Here is a 6144-nt window from a genome sequence, read left to right as displayed (position 1 = left end):
AGTTGTTGAATAAATAAATGTATCAACTTTTTAAGGGGTCATTTCAGATACCTGAAGTGTTTTTGTCATAGGTACAACATAGACAGGAGGTAGAATAAAGCTCACCCCAGGCTGAAAATAATTCCTGTGGCTGTGAGCCTTACTAATGCCTAAAGGATGCTTCAGTTCTCTGACTGTGATGTAACAAACTGAATCACGTGGGTGCATTACCTATTGTGCACATAGAATGAAAACAGTGCATTTATTATATGAATACCATTCTTTTGGTTAAGTTGTCAACATGACCAACAATTTAATGATGGTGTAGAAAAGGAAAATTGACATTCAATTTCCTGATGAATAGAGAAACTATTCCATTTTCATGAAAATCACCTCTATTTTCCATTTACTTCTGAATCACCAAGTGACTGATAAACTCAGCCTAATTCCATTTTAAGATTGGGATGCATCTCCTCACAAATTCATGAAAAGTTCATTTCTGTTTTACTATAAATTACTGAGATTTCTCAACTTGTTTGGAATGCCTGCCCATGCCTTGAACTCATCCATGCCTGGGTATCCCTGACCAGATAACAACCCTCTCTTAAACCTCAGCAGCACCTCATAAATTCTGATGTTGGGATCTGAATTTATTCCCTACCTTGAAATGTTAAGCCATGCAGATCATTGTATTATGCTTGTCAAAATCCTGTTTGCTATAAGTTCTCAAGATACCTCCCTTTGCAACTTTTTGTGCTATAACATTTTTCTGGAGATCTGGGGTGCTGATCTCTAGCCCAGGGTTGGGAGAGACAGTCCTGGCCAGCTTTCTTTGTGTACACAATATAAACTTGCTTAATTTGATTTAAAATTGGAATCAGTGGTCTTTTCTTTGCGGAGTGATTCAACAGTGAGAAAGAGTTTATGATCAAAATAGAGGAAAATGACTGCCTGATCTTAGAGTCTAAATGGCATGTGAATCCACATTCTTTCCTGGGTTTGTAATCTTTTATCCTCTTCACATGTTTGCTGTTGTTTTAACCAAAAATCTATTTATAACCTTTATTTCCCATCTCTAAATCTGTATGATGCCCTCAAGGAATAGCTCCAAATTTGTATAGTTCTCTTTCTCTCTCTCTCTTCTCCTCTCTCTCTCTCTCTCTCTCTCTCTCTCTCTCTCTCTCCCAGGAATCAAACTCAGGGACACTCTAGGACTGACCCACATTCTCAGGGAATGGCCATTTCACAGCCCACAAGTTCACTACTTATCACTGCTCAGCCGCTGCAGATGCAGGAAGAGCAAGTGAGGGCCCAGGGTGTAGTGGTTTCTGTGGTCTGGCACAACCCAAAAACTTCTGGTCAGAATGCAATGGGCCCAGTGCCCTCCACAGCTGCCCAGCTCTGTTCTGGGCTCTGAGCCAAAGTGCAGTCACTCCATGATCTCAGTTCACACCAACTCTGCAGCAATCACCTTGGCTTAAAAACTTTTGCGTTCTCATTGGTTTTGTAGTCAAAACTTTAGATTAAAGAAGAATATGGCTTCTTTGCTCTATGAGATAATTATTAGTCTGAATTTTGGAATAACCTTCCCTTTGCTTAATTTTGCTGATTTCACTATCTATGTATGCCTAAGCAGAATATTATATATATATAGAATTCCCCACTTTAGAAAGTCTTATAAATAAATTTACATTTCCTTACCCTTTTTAATTACAGTTCTTTTTTTGATAGTTACTCATGTGTAGAAGTGAAACTAGTTTCTTTTTTTCACTGGTGTACACAATTCCATTTTAATACTATAATTTTTTTTCTCCATTCTACGGAGAAGAGGGTAATCTGGATAATATTGTAGTTCTATTTTCTCTTCAACTTTTGAGGAAACTTCATGTTGTTTTCCATTGGAATGGAGAATCTGGTAAAGGACTAGCAAGACAAAGCAACAAAACAGAAATATATCCACTTTTATATGTCCAAAGTATTATTATTATTATTATTATTATCATCATCATCATTATTATTATTATGTACTGGGGATAGATTCCAGGGGTGCTTCACCACTGAGCTATACCCCAGTCCTTTTTACTATGTAGCTTTTTTTGGCTATTATTTCATAAAATAATAAGTTTAATTGAAAATGAGAGAAATTAGAAACCTGTGTACTACTTGTAAAATGTAAAATTTTGAAGCCCTTATGGAAAACAATTTGAGGGTTGCTGAGAAAAATGAAAATTTAAAATACACCCTATGATCCAGCAATTTCACTCTGGATGGTTTCTGGATAATGGCTTCAACCAACTTCACATTGAATATATTTTAGAGATTGCATTTGTAATGAACGCATATAGACTTTTCTCTTATTATTCCCTAAACTAAGGTAGCATTTACATTGTATTAAGTATTATATAATCTAGAGTTGATGTGCGCAGTGTCTGCAGAATATGTGTAAGTTATATGCAAATGCTATACTTTTTTTTTTTTGGTAAAGGACTTGAGAATCAGTAAATTTTGGTGTCTTTGGGGCAAAAGTCAATCCTCTGTGAATACCAAGGTTAAAAGTAAAAAAGAAAAAATGTCATCCAATTTATGAAATACATATACCCTTAAACCTTACTAGAGGAAAATATCTTTTGAAGTAATTAATAAAAAAATTTAAAAGATGTGTAGGCATTCTCATTTTTGTTTTGTCCATTTAAGAAAAATGTTACCTGTGAGGGAAAAAAAATGTGATTCAACTTAAAATTGAAAGAGACTCTTCTCAATTACATATTCATTAGCTCCATATGTGAAATAGTTTAGATGCCTAAATACTTATAGCAGTTTTATATACTTACTTTTTAGGAAGATATATTTGTTACAACATTTGCAATTTTGATATTTCAAGGAGCCAGATGTCAATTATTCTGATATTGCTGAAATTGGAGGCAGACTTCGGAGATAATTCCAAAATCAGCAACTGGGTTTTTCCATCTTTCATCAAAAAACCACTCTGTGTCACTTTCATACTGGATGGACCAGGTGATGCAGCCTACAGGACACTGCTCGAGTAAACACAAACAAGATAGCTAGAGCAGAGTGAGGACCCGGAGCGCACTCGATACCATCATTTTCATCTGTTACTAAGTGCAAAGGAAGTGTTCTGTGCTGAATTTTGTAAGTTCACAAAAGAAGAGAAATATGCAATTTAACCAAGTAGACAACTTTTCAGACTTTTATTACCACTCTTGGCAATTGAAACTCCTCTTTCTAGGCCAGATAGTACACTGAGAATAATTTGGGGTTCCGTCCATATTTTAGGTACACGAGAAGCCCCGGGAACATGACATCCACAGCTATCTTAGTGTTACCTGGATCCAGGGCCCTCCAGCTGCTTCTCCAGTGAAAGACCTCTGGTTTCTTCCAAAGACATTCAATGTTGAAACACTCCAAGCATCTGGATTTATTCTTCAGTTAGGAGCTTCATTGGATTTTCACATGTGATGTTGCCAGAGAACAAAGAAAACAGGTTGTATGTCTAGTTTATGATGCCTCCTGCAGCAGGTATCTCAGTGCTGCAGAAACATGAACATGAATGCTGGGCCCAAACTCCAATCTAGTGGGTTCCTTTTGCAGTGGCTGCATCTGGACATCTGTTGAGAGATGTGCTGCCACCTTGTTGATCGTAAATGACACCATGTTACATACGCAAGTGCACACTGATATCATGACATCATGTCCTGCTCTTGTGGTCCATGCTTCAGCCAGGGGAAGCCCCAAGGAAATGGTGCTAAAAGGACAATTTGTCTGACTGCTGCATGTATCATTGTTGAAATTGATGCTTCCATGGAATTAAAATTCTTCTTTCTAGACCAGGCACTGTGCATATAATAATTTAGAGGTTCTATCCATTCTAGGTAAGTATGAAGCCCCAAGGACCTAATGTCACCACTTAAAGACAGCCCACATCCAAGGGATGACTGTGGCAGTTTTAAGGGTGTGGAAACCTGGGTGTGGAACCAGAGGCCTGAATAAAATCACACTAAAACTGAATGTCCTTGGAAGGCTGAGGCAGGAGGATTGCAAGTTCAAAGCCAGCCTCAGCAAAAGTGAGGTGCTAAGCAACTCAGTGAGACACTGTCTCTAAATGAAATTCAAAATAGGGCTGGGGATGGGGCTCAGTGGTCAAGTGCCACTGAGCTCAATTCTTTATACCCACTCCCCCCCCACAACCCCTTCCAAAACAAAAAACAAAACTGAATGTCAGACTGGCTGTGGACAATATGTGGATGTGGAAAATGCAAACAATTTTTCAAATAACTCTGTTCCTGGAACCACAGCAAATTTAAACAAGGCCAAAAAAGTATAATTGTGGGGAGATATGGAGGGAAGCCAGCTTCTTTAAGTACCATATGTAGGACACTTTCTGCATTAATTAATGATTACATGGTTTTCCCAGAAATCTTTTTTTTTTTTTTTTAAATACCAGGTATTGAACTCAGGGGCACTCTAACACTGAGCCACATCCCAGCCCTTATTTTGTATTTTATTTTTAGAGATAGTGTCTCACTGGAGTTGCTTAGTGCCTTGCCATTGGTGAGGCTGGCTTTGAACTTGTGATCCTCCTTCCTTACCCTCCCGAGCTGCTGGGATTACAGGTGTGCACTACCACATCTAGCTTTCCAGAAACCTTAATGAGATCATAATAGGGAAGAAATTTCTTAGTTTTGGGCTCAACATTCTCACATATATAAATAAAAGAGAATTTTCAAGGTTTAAACACAGGTTTAATCATTTCACAGTATGTTCATATATAAAAGCATCAAGTTGTGTAAAGTAAATTTCTACAATTTCACTTGTCAAGTGTGATATTCAAGCTGGGGAAAGATGAATTCTGAAACGTTTTATTAAAAACAAAAATATTTTATTGAAAATAAAAGGAAGGAAGAGATACACGATTTCTTGTGACTAAACATAGTTACTCTTTGGGAAGAAGATGATTACTTCTAATTTGTAGTGCAATGCTGTTAGAGACTTCTTTCTTCTTTGCTTCTAAATATTAAGACATATCAAATTCTTACTTGATTAGAACCCACAACAAAGAACTGATTAAGACCATATATTTTACAGACAGACACACACACACACACACACACACACACACACACACATCTGTCCTCTTTGTATGCTAGAGAGAAAAAAATTTAATGGGCTTTTAACTTTCTTAATGTAATTAATAAATAAACAAATTTACTGGATTATTCAGCTCATCTCAACTGGTCAAATTGATTCTGTTTAAAGTTGCAGGTATCCCATTTAGACTCCTAAAAAGTCATCTTCGTTTATGTGTTGGGAATGATGAGTCAAAATCAAGAAGCACCTTCTGCTGTGATCTCATTAAGATTCTGGAAGCACTGAGAGCATCCTTGAACCTCAAGTCACTCAGGGAACTGACTTCTCCCTGTGCCACCCTCCCATAAACACACCTTTCCCTCTACCCACTTCTTGTCTGTTTTCCAGGAACAGATTGATTTGCAAAATTTTTTCAGTTTTCACACACTCATCAGTAACCAATCTAAGGTTTACTTTTCATGTAGTTTCAGGGTCTGGTCTAATCAAAACTGAAGAGTGAACTAATTAAGTCTTTGCAGGATAAAGTGCAAAATTTAGTCAAATTCAGGTAGTTTTGCAAAGTTTTTAAACATAAATTATCATGCAAGTATTAAATGGATGTATTTTGTGTTTCTTATGTGAAACCAGAAAACTAATGAGCAGAGTGAATCACTGAGAAATAGGTGAATCCACACTCTTGGGATTTTTCATTTAGAAGTAGCTAAACATTTAATTCTATTGAATTTAAGATGAAACATGGGAATCTATAATTATGGGCTCTCTTAAAATGTGATCTTTCAGTCAGGGTTATTATTAGTTTATATTAAACCAAGTCTATGAGTTCACAGTTAATTTGGTGCTTTGTGAAATTCATTTCACCTAACACATAATTATATCAAACAGAAATGCCACAATGTTTTCACTGTGAGTTTGTTGACTCTAGGTTGGTTTGTGTGTGTGTGTGTGGTGCTGGGGATTAGAACTCAGGGCCTTGTGCATGCAAGGCAAGCACTCTACCAACTGAGCTATATCCCCAGCCCAACTCTAGGTTTATTTACCCCCTACCACAGTCTCATACAA

Source organism: Spermophilus citellus (assembly GCF_964194105.1).
Source record: "Spermophilus citellus genome assembly, chromosome: 1".
Lineage (NCBI taxonomy): Eukaryota > Metazoa > Chordata > Mammalia > Rodentia > Sciuridae > Spermophilus > Spermophilus citellus.
This window is presented reverse-complemented; position numbering follows the sequence as displayed.